The following is a 15,112-nucleotide window of genomic DNA, read 5'->3' as shown; positions in this document are numbered from 1 at the left end:
CCTTCCCTTTCCCTTCCTTCCTTCCTTCCTTCCTTCCTTCCTGATTAACAACTTGGAATAAGGTAAGGGGTACAGAAGGTAAAGGGGGATATGAGGGGAGAAAAAAGGAGGGGGAGGAGAACACAAAATGTACTGACATCCAATCTATTCATCTTGCAATGTCAACTCGACTTTCCGCTTTTCTTCTATCTGATTGCCCTCCAGGTTTTAACTTACATTTGCATCCTAGTTTTCATCTATGTTATTCTATGTTATCTGGTGACTCAAGCCATTTATACAATAAATCCCATCATTCAGTTGCCTTTTGTATTGGACAGTCTTTCAACACTTCTAGTAAGATATCCATTTCTGCCGCTTCCCATATCGTCTCAATAAGTTCCTCTTGTTTCGGTATCACTGGTCACTTCCAGTTCTTGGCATAAATAATTCTGGCAGGGGTGACTGAATATATAACTAAGTAGTTCTTTGTCTTACCTATATTGTCTGGTATAATAGTAGAAAGAGTTCTGGGGTTAGTGGAACCTTACAAAGCAGTATTTTTTTGCAAAAGAGTATTCGCCTTCGCGAATACAGAGTATGTACACCTATCCAAAATTGTTTCGCTACTCTAAAAGTCCACCACATATGGTTAAAAACTTCCCTCGTGCGCTTCACACTTCCAAAAAAACATCTGATACATCTGTATAAATCTTTGATAATTTTTCCAGAGTCATATGCCACCTGTAAAACATCTTATATATATTCTCCTTGAAATTAACCGATTTTGTGAGCTTTATATTATTTTGCCATATTTGCAACCATTGATCAATATCAATATTATGTCTTATATTTTGTGCCCACCTAATCATACATTCTTTGACTATCCTGTCTTGCATTTTAATTTCTAACAAATAATCATAACAAATAATTTTCTTAATTACTTTATCTTTTGAACCCAGCAGAAGTTTATCAAATATTGTTTGTTCTGGGTAAAAACCCATTTCTAGTAACTTTTCAAGCTGTGCTATAAAACACATTCTCTGCTAAATCATGGCCCATTTGGCAGTGAAACAGAACAACAGCTAATGAGGGTAAGGGTTGAGGAAGGAGGTAGCATATTGGATTTTCATTTGCTTCTCTATGTGTTTACGTGACACAGAAAGTTAAGCTAAGCTTTCTCTAGTTATGGACATGTCTCTGGAAGATGTAACACCTCTTGTTTTCCCCTGATTTCCACAATTTGTTCACACACTCCTCTGCATTTTCTTCTGCAAATTATATGACTGTGTCATTTCATGGGGGAATCCCTTCAGCCTTCTTATGAATTGGTACTGTTTGTTGGGGAGGGGGCTGCCCTCAGCAAATACTGGTGGCAAAAACAACAGCCACATCATGAGAATATTTCAGACATTCACGAGCATGGCAGAATGTTATTCTTTAATTACACCACAGAGCACCTAGCTGTTTTCATTCGTTCGTCCTTCCTTCCTTCCTTTCAATTTATATACCACTCATTAGTATAAAAGCACTATACCAAGTGGTTTACATAAGATCAAAACTTATAAATCCTCAATACTTCCCAACAACAAATAATACATTCAAAAACAATAGGGTGATACAACAGACAATAATTATCCCCATAAATATGGGTAACCCTATAAAATCTAGAATTGACTTTTGGAATAGTTGCTATTAACAACATTCCAGAGATCCAGTAACTAAAGCCAGCTTTAAATAATTTGGTCTTTACCATTTTTCTAAACATAAGGTGCTACATAATTCTCTTCTTTCCATTTTGCACAACCCCCCCACAGAAATCAAACCAAATCAACCCCCCCTCCAAAAATTAATAATAATTTTTTTTCAAAAATCCTGTAAGGAAGATTTGGCTGAGTAGTTCCTGCAGAGACACCCACTAAGCTTTCTGACTAAGTCAGGATTTGAATTTGGATCTCCGTTTTTAGTCAGGTACTCTAACCACTATACTCTAATTTGGCTCTCTCAGATCAAGGGTTAATATATGAATGATCCCGAAGCCGAGACGTACCGGTAGAAGGACAATGCAACAATTAATAGGTTTGACTTGCGTAATATAGGGATCATATTAATTATGCATATTAATGACCCATTTTGCATATTATGCAAACAGACTGCTAATGATAATTTACATAGCAGGCAAAATAGGCTGCTTAGATTTGGAGAACTGGAACAAAGCAACCGCACCTGTCCCTAAAGAAGGGCAACTGCTATGAAATTTTCCCCACTACATGGGATGGGGAGGTTGCATTTGAAGTCTCTACGCCACACATTCAACTACTTTAAAAAGTGATGAAGTCTTCAGTCTGCTGAATCCTGGAGGGTGGCCCTTTATCCTTCTCTGGGTGTTAGTTAGTTAGGCATCCTTCAGTCTCGAAAGACTATGGTAGCGTGCTCTGTATGGAGGACTTGGAACAGCGTCTAGTGTGGCTGAGGAGGCCAATTCGAGAGTGACAATCCCTTCCACACTGGAGACAAATCCAATCTGTCCCCTGTCCAGCTCCCTGGTTTTGCTTCCTTTGTGACTTCCTCTTTGCCTCGGCCTGCTGGACAAGGGTCTCTTCAAATTGGGAGAGGCCGTGATGTACCGCCTGCCTCCAGGCTGAACGATCAGATGTCAGAGTTTCCCATCTGTTGAGGTCTATTCCAAAGGCCTTCAGATCCCGCTTGCAGATATCCTTGTATCGCAGCTGTGGTCTCCCTCTGGGGCGATTTCCCTGCACTAATTCTCCATATAGGAGATCCTTTGGAATCCGACCATCAGCCATTCTCACAACGTGCCCAAGCCAGTGTAGACGTCGTCGTTTCAGTAATGTATGCATGCTGAATATTCCAGCTCGTTCTAGGACTTCTCTGTTTGGAACTTTGTCCTGCCAGGTGATACCAAAAATCTGTCGGAGGCAACGCATATGGAAGGTGTTCAGCTTCCTCTCCTGCCGTGCACAAATGGTCCAGGACTCACTACAGTACAGGAGTGTGCTCAGGACACAGGCTCTATAGACCTGGATGTTTGTATGTGTCGTCAGCTTCTTATTGAGCCATACTCTCTTTGTGAGTCTAGAGAACATGGTAGCTGCTTTGCCAATGCAGCATTGGCACTGGGTGTTATATAGGTCTAATATTGGTGTAACATAAGTCCAAATTTCAGCCCCTGATATTGCCGGTCTGAACCTCTGCCTGAAAGCCTACGGAGGTCAAAAACGGTGGTTCTAAACAGACCAATGATGTGCCTTTGGATAAAGCAGCTTTCTCCGCTGCTAAAGAAAGAAGCTTGCTCTTCGTAAAGGTGATAAGGAAAAGGGCCATATGGAAAGAGGACTTGCTATACCTGAAGTGTTAACTGTGGTGTTGAAGAGGGGATTTCATGGCAAGCTGTAGCTACTCAAATCCAATTCCCTCTTTCATGCAACTATTTAAAGCCACGGAGCCCTGTCTTTGGCTGCATGGTGGTCTGGAGATTTGATTTGCAGGAAACATTCTCTATTTCTATTTATTTCTACATTGTTATGAGTCACCCGATTGCTTGCAGGTCCCTAGGCGCTGTGCATTAAAAACAAATAAAGCCTAATCCACATAAAAATGGCAACCATATAATAAAACAATCAATCAATTAGAAGCAGCAGAGGCAGGAATGGACACGAGAAGACAGGCGAAGCATTTAAGAGATGAAAGTACTTCAAAACACAACATCAGGGCAGAAATGTGAAGGACTAAAAGGCCAGCTGAGAGGATTAGAAGATCAGAAAGCTAGTTTAGCAGGCATTAAGTGGGCTTCTCTGTGTCAGGTATTCTGTACTTGTGGGGCTACAACTGAAAAGGCAGATGTCGTCGTACATAGAATGAACCCTTCACATGTTTATGTAGAGCAGGGCTGGCTTGTGACTCCAGCTTTGGAGGTCTTGTGAATCCACACTGGGTTTTGGCCTGAACTTTATAAAAGCTATCTATAGTGCTGGAGCCTATCTCCCAATTAGGGTCAGCACCTCTCTTAGGTTTCAATGTAGATGTCAGGTGGAATCACCAGCCATGTCTGACTCAGAGAGAAGACCCACTGAACATAACAGGACCTACTTCCAGGTCTTGCAGGATTATAGCAGGTTTATAGCATTATAGCCAAAAGGCCCATAGTGCACGGACAGATAGGATATTTTATTATTTCCATTCATCTTGTGAAATGCAAAACAGATTTAAGGCAGTGCCAAGTATTAATGGGGCAAAACACCAATAAGGTCTGATTCCTCAACTTTAACAAAAAAAGAACAAGTAGAAACTATAGGATGCCTGCATCAACGGGGGACTGGTTCCAAGCCCCAGCAGATGCTAAGAACAGCAGATAATAGCAAACGCTATACATAGCCTTGTAAAAGAAACAAAATCTAGAAATATGTATTTTCGCCATACATTACTGGATCTGGCCACTACAGGGAACCAGAGATCATGCTACAGTATGTATTCTTCAACAACAAGAATACACAGCATGGTCTCTGGATACCTCTAGTGGCCAATTCTGATATATGCACCTTGAAAATACATATTTCTAGTTTTTTCTTTAATATTTTTAGTATTTTCAGATATTTCTGCAGGTAAGTGAAACTGCAGATAAGGATCCCAAGGAAATGGAGGTCCTACTTTAAACACACAATGATCACAAAACCTGTATTTTCATCTTGGTCGAACCTCATTAGCTTTTTATCCACACCATGCAGTTATAGCCATTCGACGTCATTTTTATACAGACCTCAGAATGCTACATTTGTTGTGTTACTCATTACTCAGGACTTTTTTGTGTTACTCCTTACTCACTATAACAGGCAGGGTGGTGCTATTACTATTACTTTTATCACTAACGTTGCCCAATCAGACAAGTAATTCATTATGTTGTGTGCTATTAACATCTTGCATTGTCATTACCAACAGGTCAGAAAAAGACAGAGAATTACTTTGTGATGGCCAGCTTTAGATTCATAGAATTCTCCAGACTCCTGTCACAGATTTATGTGTGAACATAAATACAGTAGTGCAGTGCTGTAATGCAAGTCCTCTAAATATGCATTTGTTGTTGTTTAGTCGTTAAGTTGTGTCTGACTCGGAGGCCGTGGAAGACAGGAGGGCGTGGCGTGCTCTGGTCCATGGGGTCACGAAGAGTCGGACACGACTTAACGACTAAACAACAACAAATGTATAATTAGAGCACTTGATTTGAACACTGCACTACAATGATTTTTTGCGTTCACACATAAATCTGTGACAGGAGTCTGGGCACGGATAGCAATGTGATGTTGCTTTAACTAGCACGACTCCATCCTTGAGAATTTGCAGTTGGGTGCTATGCCTTGATTTAGAACCATGCCCTCCAATTTGATTGGTAGACCATGTTGAGTGAATCCTGATTTGGTTGACAGCCCCACAGGACTGGACTTGTTACCTCAATCTAGACTGAATTTGTAAATGAGGAATATTGTGCCTCTCTGAGCCCAGACTCATCCCAAGAATTCATTTCCAATACCAGAAATGAGGATCATCCAAAAGCAAGAGCCAGACACCTCCAAAAACATTCCACCACAAAAGGGATGATTGTCAAGAATGCATGACTTCTATCACCCAAATGGTTTCCGGTGTAAAAACCAGCCAGCAAAGACTCTTTCGATTCACTCGCAGACCATAAAAAGCACATTTTCACATTCTGATCATCATAAATTAGCGTGTCTTGTATTCTCGCACATCTGACTTCCAAAATACCAAGGATGGCTTTTTGGAATTTCAACATTCAGATCATGCTAGGAAACATTACCATATCTAGCACCCTTAGAGGAGGAAGTTCAGGCAGCGTTCTAGACCAATTGATTGAGGAAGAGTCGAAGTCTTTCAGCGCCACAGCTGCGATCCGCCACCCGGCATACTTCTTAGCAAATCAGCCACGGCAATTGATGGCGAAAGTGCTTTCCACCACCAGAAATCTGGTTTGCTGAGTGGCAGCAAACCCTGGGATCGTGGTGGCTCTGTGGGTTAAACCACAGAAGCCTCTGTGCTGCAGGGTGAGAAGACAAGCCGTCATAAGATCGAATCCACGCAACAGAGGGAGCTCCCGTCACTTGTCCCAGCTCCTGCCAACCTAGCCGTTCGAAAGCATGTAAAAATGCGAGTAGATAAATAGGGACCACCTCGGTGGGAAGGTAACGGTGTTCCGTGTCTAGTCGCGCTGGCCACGTGACCACGGAAACTGTATTCGGACAAACGCTGGCTCTACAGCTTGGAGACGAGGATGAGCACCGCACCCTAGAGTCAGACATGACTGGACTCAATGTGAAGGGGAACCTTTACCTTTAAGCAAACAGATGAGTCAAGGAGAAGAAGCAAGGAGGTGCACTACAGGGTGAAATGTCAAGAGTAGCGATGGGCAGTTTGTATTCATCTTTTGGGGGTACGAATCCGAACCACTGCACCATGGGTGCTATGGGGGCCCCAATTCCCTCAGCCAGAATCAGCCGGAGGGCCCTCACTGGGCTCTGCGCAGTGCTGCAGTCCTCCTTTGGCACCAATCCTGACAGGAGCCTGGCTGGCCCTTATCCGCCTTCCGGCGCAGCCAACCCCTGATCGGCTAAGAGGGGAGGCTCCCCATCCTGCCTTCACACTGAAGTGGTCAGCTGCATAGGTTGGGGGGGTGGGGAATGGGGAAGGACTGGATGGGCTCTTGCCGGGACGGCCAGTTCTGGGGAAGGAATTGGACCCCTGGAGCCCAAGTGATATGAATACAAAGTGCCCATCTCTAATCATAATGTAAATGCCATTACTATTGGGAAAAGGGATTAATGAAGGAATCAAATACTCTTAAAACTTGCTTACAAACTTTGATGATCAGACCTGAGCCTACAGATGCTGAGATTTTAGAGAGTACTGGAGTCTATGGATGAACACACTGGTGTGTGTTGGGAAGAACAATGGCTACACCCCTGAACCTATGCACATCCCTCCCATCAAACAAAATTACGATTAAAAAAGAACCCCCCAGAAGCAATGGCCATCAAAATAAAATTCCAACGTAATGGGTTGGTGATAGGAGAAGGATGTTCTTGAAGGCCTCCTTGAAGAGTTTTAATTTGTTCCCTGAAGGACTGGAGGGAGGGTGCCTGGGATACCTCCACAAGCCGTGTCGTAGCCACCCCTTGAAAAGGGCCTAGTTCCTTGGGGTCATTTCCTGGGCCTCTCCTTTCTGATATGACATCCTAACCGGGACCTGTATATTTCAGACTAGTTTTTGTTGTTGTTGTTTAGTCGTTAAGTCGTGTCCGACTCTTTGTGACCCCATGGACCAGAGCATGCCAGGCTCTCCTGTCTTCCATTGCCTCCCAGAATTAGGTCAAATACCTGTTGCTTGCTTCGATGACCCTGTCCATCCATCTCGTCCTCTGTCAAAACCCCTTCTCCTCTTGCCTTCACTCTTCCCCAACATCAGGGTCTTTTCCAGGGAGTCTTCTCTTCTCATGAGATGGCCAAAGGATTGGACCCTCAGTTTCAGGATCTGTCCTTCCAGTGAGCACTCAAGGTTGATTTCCTTCAGAATGGATAGGTTTGTTCTCTTTGCAGTCCAGGGAGAGTCTCCTCCAGCACCACAATTCAAAAGCATCAATTCTTCGGCGGTCAGCCTTCTTTATCATCCAGCTCTCCTTCCATACATCGCTACTCAAAAAAACATAGCTTTGACTATACTGACCTTTGTCAGCAAGGTGATGTCTTTGCTTTTTAAGATGCTGTCTAGGTTTGTCACTGCATTCCTCCCAAGAAGCAGGCATCTTTTAATTTCACGGCTGCTGTTACCATCTCCAATGATCATGGAGCCCAAGAAAGTAAAATCTGTCACTGCCTCCATTCCTTCCCCTTCTGTTTGCCAGGAAGTGATGGGACCAGTGGCCATGATCTTGGTTTTTTGATGTTGAGCTTCAGACCATTTTTTGCACTCTCCTCTTTCACCCTCATTAAGAGGTTCTTTAATCCCAGACTAATATTTCAGACTAATGATTATCAGATGTCCCATGATTTTTCTTCTGGGGCTTCAGACTTATACCTGTGAGAAACAGTACTGCTTGCTCTAGGTGCCCAGATGTTTAGCTCTGTTTGGGCTGACTATAGTCTTGGAACTGCAAGGCGGGAAGGAACTCTATGGGTCACTGAGTCCAAGAGGGGCGCTGAGTCAAGGAGGCACAGTAGGGGAACTCTCCTCACAACCTTTGGTTCCACAGCTGGATACCTAAACCCCTGAGCTACCCTGCCCATGCTTCTCTCTCTTCCTCTCTCTCTCTCTCTCTGGCACAGAAACAGGAAACAGGAGAATGGTGGCTGCTCTCGAACACGCTGCCTGAAGCATCTGTTTCATTTACTTTCGTGGTAAGGCCAGCAGGGAGGAGGGAGAAAACGAGTCAGAGAAGAAATCTAAAGAGTGTGGGAGCCCCCGTTCTCTCTCTCTCTCTCTGAATCCCCCAGTTTCTCTCTTGCAGCAGGAAGAAGAAGGTTGGCATGCCCTTGGCAGATGCTGAGCCTCCAGAGTGCCAACGCCAGCAGCAAGCCACTCCTGAGATGAACAAGCACAGACAAATGAACTCGCCACAGAATCCGATCGGCTCTCTCTCTCTCCTCCGCCTTCCATCCAAGTCTCATCTCTTGCAAACGCCTCTTAATTGTTCCTGATGCCTTGAGTGGGCTCGGTTTGACGCAGTCACTGGAAGTGTGCTCCTTCACATCTGGGGTGGCAGCAGCTGCTGGCTCGGGAGTTTTCTCCTCGCAAAGAAGCTGGCGCAGCTGGAGAAGGGCACGAGGAAGAGGAGGAGGAGAGGGGAACGAACCAAGGCCGACGGAGAGTGGCAGGATCCTCTCGGAGGGAGGATTCGTCAAGAGCTGGGGATTGGCCAAGGCGCACGTCCATGCCTGCTTGCAAGCACGTGCCAGCTGCGACAGCCCGCCGGATGGCTCTTGGCACGCCTTCGAAGCCCATGTTGGCCTGGGAGCCCTTGGGCATCCTGATCAGCTTGGCAAGAAAACGAGCCAAGCCCTAAAGCTGGGGCTGGCAAAGGAGTACAGAAAGGATGCTTCATTCCTCTTGCATATCGGGATGGACATTAGAAGGTCACCGTTTCTCTGCTGGAGCTCCCGTCTGACCCGACAGTCTCTTCTTGTAACCACAACCAGACAAAGAGACACCTGGGACGTTCTCTGCTCCTAGCAGTTCATCAACAGCTTCCAAAGATCATGTCTTCCAGGACTGTTGGTAGCCGGTGACTACGAGCCTCGGTACACCTCATGGGTACCGAGACCAGGAGAACATTGATTAAAGAGTGGAAACGGGGCCAGTGAAGGAAGCGGGTCAGAGTTCTGGTTTCTTGGTGAAGACCTGTCCTTTCCTCTACCCCTTTCGTTCCCAGCGAGGCTTGAACTACTCTGTGCTTTGTATGAAGGACACTGGCAGAAACCGAGGTGTGGGATCTGGTGACAAGTTACTTACGGTTGGGGTGGTGGGTGGGGATCCTAAGTTGGGCACCCACTTTAAATTCAAGCACAGCTTGACTGGAGGCTGCCCTGGAATATTCCCATATTCAGCTTTTATAGGTCTGCAGACAAATGAAGCTACAAAGTACATGCATGCATTCATGAATACTCGTATTTTTCCATTTATAAGACTATACTTTTGTCTAAAATCTTTCGATTAAAAATGAGGGTCATCTTATACACGGAAGTAAGCTGAGGGGAGAACAAAAACAAGTGGAGGGGGAAAGCAGGGATCAAAGCGATCCTGTAGCACTTTGATCCCTTTCCCCCTACACTCCCTAAGCCCCACTTAGATTTCTTAATTTTGGATTAGAAAAGTGTGTGGGGCGGTCTTATACATGGGGGCGCCTTATACACGGAAAAATACGGTACATATATGCATGCATGTTTGTTTGTTTTTTAAAACAACAACTCCAAACATGGCTCCACGGCTGACTTTAGCCCTGCTGCCTTTGTCCCTAAAACTCTGTCTTCCCAAAGGAAACAGGGAGTCGTGAAAAAAAAATGTAAAATTGGCAGATTCTATTCTCAGCTGTCTGAACTCCTACCACGGGGACAATTCTGCCGACTGTTCCCTCCCAGAAGAGCCCCCTCGGCTTCTCTGCTATAGAGACTCATGAAAGATTCCCGCAGAACCGTTTGACCCTTCTGCATCACAGAAGCTTCCTGCCAGAAAGGCTACTTTGGTGAAAAAGCAGCTCTTTTTGCTCTTCTATTTTAAAAAAATGCACACACAAACACAAGGCCCAAAGCTCTGATCCTTCTGGAATATACATCCTCGCTGTGTGATCGCCTTTATCTTTCTGGTCGCTCATAATGTTGCCAGACTGTAAAGCTGGGGAGATTTTCCCCAGTGTTTTTACATTTGCACTGATATATTTTACATTTGCCACTGAATCCCGCGGTGATGTCGTGGCTGCTTTCTTCTGCCTGTTTTTTTTTCTCAATGCCTAGTGTTCATCATCCCATCATCTCATCTACTGGGAGGTCACACCAGAAGTCCTCTTGGCTGCATCCGACCAGCAAGCAAAAAATCAAGAGAAAGAATTTGGAGGTTTAAAAGTGTAAAGAGCCACACTCCGGCTTCCAGACTAGACACTGGGATCATCACGCACCAGAATTTGAAAGCTTGCCAATAAGTTCGTTGCGGGGTATTTTCTGACACTAGTTATGAAGGCTCATCCTGCTCCCACCTCTGCCTCCACCAACCTACGCTCGTGTGATGATAGCCCTTTTCAGACATTACTTCCACAGGCAGACTCCTCATTCTTTCAGAGAGCGCATAGCCACTCCTCCGTCCCTTGCTGTTTTCCGCACATACACAATTACGTGTTTCCAGAAGAGAGGTTCGCGGATGAGCAAAATTCCTGGAAAACCAAGTTTTTTGCTCATGGAGAAGAGCCTACAAGCATCATAGCCAGAGCTCAGAAGTAACTAGTGAACAGTATTTTTTTTTGGCCTGTTGATAAAAGAGTCTAAAGACAAAACAACAAGTTAATAACCCATAATGCGACAAAATGACTTGTGGAAGGAGAGAAATCAATAACAAGAGACAATGTGGCTTCTAAGGGCTTCATGTGATTAAGCCCTGTTAAAACTTGACCTAATTTTCAAACTGTGATCATAGTGCTTTCTCCATCCCAGTATATGGCAGTGGCTGGACAAAACAGCATTCCAGCTTCAACTTCATGATTTTGTTGGGATGCTTTTTGCCCTCCTGTTTGTTTTTGATCCTTCTAATTTTTAAAAGTCTGTGAAAGAGGAGAGTGCAAAAAACGGTCTGAAGCTCAACATCAAAAAAACTAAGATCATGGCCATTGGTCCCATCACCTCCTAGCAAATAGAAGGGGAAGTCACAGATTTTACTTTCCTGGCCTCTATGATCAGTGCAGATGGGGACAGCAGCCACAAAATTAAGACGCCTGCTTCTTGGGAGGAAAGCAATGACAAACCTCGACAGCATCTTAAAAATCAAAGACATCACCTTGTCAACAAAAGTCCGAATAGTCAAAGCTACGGTTTTTCCTGCAGTGACGTACGGAAGTTAGAGCTGGACCACAAAGAAAGCTGACCGCCAAAGAATTGATGCTTTTGAATTGTGGTGCTGGAGGAGACTCTTGAGAGTCTCCTGGACTGCAAGGAGAACAAACCCGAAGGAAATCAACCCTGAGTGCTCACGGGAAGGACAGATCCTGAAGCTGAGGCTCCAATACTTTGGTCATCTCATGAGAAGAAAAGACTCCCTGGAAAACACTCTGATGTTGGGAAAGTGTGAAGGCAAGAGGAGAAGGGGACGACCGAGGATGAGATGGCTGGACAGTGTCTGCGAAGCAACCAACATGAAATTGACAGAACTCTGGGAGGCAGTGGAAGATAGGAGGGCCTGGCGTGCTCTCGTCCATGGGGTCACGAAGAGTCGGACACGACTAAACAACTAAACAACAACAACATGGCAAGTGGCTGAAACCTTGGGGAGGTTGCCTGCATCAGTTCAGGTGACAATGCCATAAAGCATCTATGTACGTTGTAGGCTTTGTTCTCTGTGAGTTCAGTAGCAAAAAGAGACTCTGGGGGACTGAAATGGCCCATCGTCCTGACACATGAGAATGAATCAGGGCTGTCCTTCCCAGGAAACCAATCATACCTGGCCTCAATCTGGTTCCAACTGGATGGAGAACAGATTCAATTGCTGAAAGATAAGCCAACACTTATGTGAATCCCACTAAGCCAATGGGTGAATACTGTTGAAGTATTTCCAACCTCACATGCTGCCTTTAGTGGGTTTGGCTGGGAAGGACCTTTCTGGGCCGGGGTGCTATCCAGCACTAACCAATGATTCCCTCCTGCCTCTGAGTTCAAAGAGAGCCCCACCTCTCTGCTCAGTGCTCTTTCTTTTGTCTTTCGGGAGCAGTAAATCAGTCTGTTAAGCCCTGTTGCTGAAAGCAGTCATGTTGGTCAGCTTGCTGTTTAATCTGTTCATAACTGTAAGTAAAGAAAACGGCTTTAATTCGTCTTAGTATTATTGTCAAAGGGTGTTACTGAGACTGTAAGTGCCAATTAATGAGGAAAAGTGTGGACCACTCTGGGAATTATGAAGCTATTCTGCTCAGTGAATCCCTATACCTCTTCTACACAGGTAGAGGAATTTTAACAAAAGTTCAAAACTTTGCAACATACTTTAGCTGGAGAAAAGAGCTGCCTTTAGATAAGTGAATTATTTTTTGGAAAATAACTTTTGCTATACCTTGTTACAAAGAATAAATGTAAGTTGTTATTGGTATTGGTAACTCATTCATTTTAAGGTCTGGATATTCTGTACCTGCACACACTTCTAAATTGGTTTGGGAGTTTCTCTCTTCAATCAATTACATGTTGTTCCAGAAGGTGAAACAAATATTCTGCCTTACCGTTTAATATTTTTCTCCTGCAGACATTTGTCTTTCCGTTCACCGTCCCCACTATTTGTTGTGGGATGAAAGACTCAGCACATTAAAGCCCCCACCCCTTCCAAAGCTACACCTGACTAATTGAAAATTCACTCAATTCTAAGATGACTTACTCTCTTCAATTGTCCAATAGACATATGCATGGTGTTTGGACTGAGCTACACGTTTCTAGGGTGACTACGGGGCAGAACAAAGAGCCACTGGTTGCCCACAGAGTATGGCAACCCCACCCCCACCCCATCCCCCTGGGATCCTTTGTGTTCCATCCATGGGGTTATATTTTTGCATCAAAGATACGCAGCAATTTCAACGGAGGAACCTGAAATTGAAAAGAAAAAAAAAACCCACTGAGCCAATGAAGATCGTTGCACCTCCAAACTAAGTCCCAGATCTCCACTGGACATTCCAACTACCTAGTCCATAAGAAGGGCTCAGACTGACCTCACTTTTTGACATAGATTACCGTCTTGAAATTCAAAAAACCCACCAGTCGCACTGTGTATCCTCCACACACAAACGCACACCAGGTCACAGCAGGACATGTTTTCCCCCTTTGAGGGAGTGAGATTTTTCGTGGGAATCTGGAGACACGCAGTGGACCCTCGACTTACAGATGGCTCCACTTACAGACTTTTCGAGTTACAGACTTCTCTGGCTGCAAAATTTAGATTCGACTTGCAGCCGGAGAATCGACCTACAGACCGGGGTGGGGGGGAGAACAAAATGGAACAAAAACGGCCGGTTTACGGATTAATCAGTTTTCAATGCATTGTAGGTCAATGGAACCTCGACCTACAGACATTTCGACCTGCAGCCACCGTTCCAATACGGATTGATTCCGTTAAGTCGAAGGTCCACTGTAGAAGCACGCATCATGAGTCCGGACAAGAATCGGGCCAGAAGGCCACCCAAAGGAATTGGATATCAAACTGTGTGCCTTATTCATGCACGGACTACAGCATATCAGGGAGACACACCATGTCCCTATAGCAGCTTAGATCTGTGGAAAAGTGGTCCTGAATGACAAATGTTGCCAGAGAGAAATGGGCTGCAAGGCAAAGCCTATATAGATCAATGCAAGAAAGGATAGACCATCAGATCTTGAGCGGGGGCCTTCCTTTCCAGCCGGTTGCTGGTTCAGGGACAGAATCAGGTACGACGGACAGGACCAGGGACGAGGGAGACTGTTGACGTGAAACACATCCCAAGGGCCATGCTGAGATGATTGGCCTTCATGGGGCAACCAGTAAAAGGCACAGAAGTGCACAGAAGGACAGAAAAAACAGGCAAGCTTTTTAAGGGAACACTGTTCCTTCATCAGAAGAGATGTTTAAAAAAATAACCGGGAAGGGTGAAGAGAACTGAGGGAGAGCCTTTGTGCCGAGGCAGGATGCGTGCTGCTTCCAATTCACTCGGTAAGATTTATTTGCTTAAAGAGAGCCGAGGTAAGGTTTTCAACTCACCCGTTTTCAGTGAAATCTAACACAGAGCAGACCCGTTCCCTCGTCTGCAGCATTCCTCTTTTGTCACACTCTGGAACAATATAGAAAAAACGAAAAGAACTTAAGACCTGCCTTCCACCACCGGGTTCCTTGTCCCACTACCCTGCTTACTTCTAATGCTGTGCCTGACGAAGGAAATTTTTATCCAAAGTGTGTGGCTTCTTATGCTCTTCTTGAACATGTCTTGTGCCTCTCTTTTTTGCAGGCTTATAAATGTATCCGCTCAGTACAGACCTCAAAGGAATTCCACACCCAAGTCCTGAAGATCAATCATAAAGGGAATTAAGCTCAACTGTAAATTATGTGCGGCAGGGAAAACGCCTGATGTGCACTCAGATGGTCTTCAGTAGTTAAGGAACACCCTTTCTAAGTCACGGGTCAACTATAACTTTCGCTTTCACCCTCAATCCTCGGCATTTCCTATAAACTCAAGCAGATCAGAAAAGGACTCCCTTTGCTTGGCCTCTGAAGAAGCACTGGCAGTGAGAGCAAGCAGAACATGGCAGGACTATATTGTTGTTGTTGTTTAGCCATCAAGTCGTGTCCGACTCTTCATGACCCCATGGACCAGAGCACAGCCAGGCCCTCCTGTCTTCCACTGCCTCCCAGAGT

General features: G+C 44.9%; 1 protein-coding gene across 3 annotated transcripts in view; it reads right to left on the bottom strand.

Moving 5' to 3' along the window:
- Nucleotides 1–15,112, bottom strand: part of LOC110086039 (tyrosine-protein phosphatase non-receptor type substrate 1) — a 315,660-nt gene that overhangs the window by 179,663 nt on the left and 120,885 nt on the right. For 2 of the 3 annotated variants that reach the window (XM_072996664.2, XM_078391962.1), the window contains exon 2: nt 14,462–14,531. The exons of the other annotated variant lie outside the window; for it this stretch is intronic. The gene's annotated coding sequence lies outside the window, so the exon portion shown is untranslated. The remainder of the gene's footprint in view (nt 1–14,461; nt 14,532–15,112) is intronic. 3 annotated transcript variants of the gene reach the window in all.

The sequence above is a fragment of the Pogona vitticeps genome, chromosome 4 (assembly GCF_051106095.1).
Source record: "Pogona vitticeps strain Pit_001003342236 chromosome 4, PviZW2.1, whole genome shotgun sequence".
NCBI classification, from domain to species: domain Eukaryota; kingdom Metazoa; phylum Chordata; class Lepidosauria; order Squamata; family Agamidae; genus Pogona; species Pogona vitticeps.
Note: the sequence above shows the minus strand (reverse complement) of the source record. Positions and strands in the feature narration are given on the sequence as shown.